The sequence below is a fragment of the Tupaia chinensis genome, unplaced genomic scaffold (assembly GCF_000334495.1).
Source record: "Tupaia chinensis unplaced genomic scaffold, TupChi_1.0 Scaffold000104_1, whole genome shotgun sequence".
NCBI classification, from domain to species: domain Eukaryota; kingdom Metazoa; phylum Chordata; class Mammalia; order Scandentia; family Tupaiidae; genus Tupaia; species Tupaia belangeri.
The window spans coordinates 3362754-3363890 of NW_006159568.1; the positions used below are offsets into that span (position 1 = coordinate 3362754).

Sequence of the window (1137 nt, forward strand, 5' to 3'; positions counted from 1 at the left end):
TTCCCTCCCACAGTCTCTGTCTCTCCAGTGAACACACAAGTCCTAAGGCAAAAAAATTCTTAAAAAAAAGTTCATGGAGCAAAAGTGTCCCAGGGGTCTGAAACCTGAAGGGAAAAGAGGAGATTCTTTCATAGAGCAATCAAGTTATTCTGGGAGACTGTATGTGATATGCAGGGGATTTTGGCGCAGGGGATAAGCACATTTTGAACACATGAAACATTTTGTAGTATTTTTATCCTATCTCGCAGTTAGGCCTCTCAGTACTCTGCGTCATTGTCTACTACTCCCTGGATCAGTGTGACCTTGCAGTAGCAGCATCTGGAATGTAGGCTCCTGCCAAGACCAGGTCTGCAGAGGTCAGGCCTTGGTTCCTTGTCGGGCCTGGAACCACACCAGAGGGTGCTCAGGACAGCTTGATTGCACATGACCTTGCAGTGAGGTACAGACTTCCTAATTTCTCCCACAACCCCTGGCACACAAACCAAACATGAGCAAAACAGTTAGGAACACTGGTCTCTAAGCAAAACCCCAGGCAGCTCTGATTCGCCCACCTTCTCTCTGGCCCACCGACCAAGGTGAAGCTCAAGAACGATGACTTGTGCTAGGTGTGAGAGGCCGGACAGCACTCCTGGGACGCCTTCCGTAGGGATCTCCCTTCTTACCCCACAGGTTTCTTGGTGGGATCGACCTCGCTGCTCCTTAGATTCAGCCTCTTGGCCACTATTCAGGGAAAGTAAAGTGAGAGGAAAAGATTTGGATTCATTAGAGAGGTGATAACACATTTCCTTTTCTACTGGACTGCCGCAGTAAGCTGGGTGTACGAACAGAAATAGCTCGAAACCCTTCTCCGGAGACCGCAAAGGTCCCGGAAACCGAGAACGGGCAGCTCCTAGATGGCAACGCTTTGCCGGCACACCTCCTCAGTAGCCGTGTGAAGTGGGTACTGTCACTATCCGCACTCCACAGAGGAGACAAGCGGGGGTCGGGAAGGCTACATGTCTCATCCAGGGACTTGGGATGGAAAGGTGGGGACTCGGATGAACATCCCCGATCTCCCGCGAACCGGGAACAAACTGCGCTGGGGCGCCGCCGCCGCGCGCCGCGTCCAGCCCAGCTCCCGGCCTGCACCTACGGCGG

General features: G+C 52.9%; 1 protein-coding gene across 2 annotated transcripts in view; it reads right to left on the reverse strand.

The window, feature by feature from the left end:
- The window catches only part of MELK (maternal embryonic leucine zipper kinase), a 90537-nt gene extending 89821 nt beyond the window's left edge, over positions 1-716 (reverse strand). For both annotated transcript variants that reach the window (XM_006143747.3, XM_006143746.3), the window contains exon 1: positions 552-716. The gene's annotated coding sequence lies outside the window, so the exon portion shown is untranslated. The remainder of the gene's footprint in view (positions 1-551) is intronic.
- Positions 717-1137: the final 421 nt, after the last annotated feature.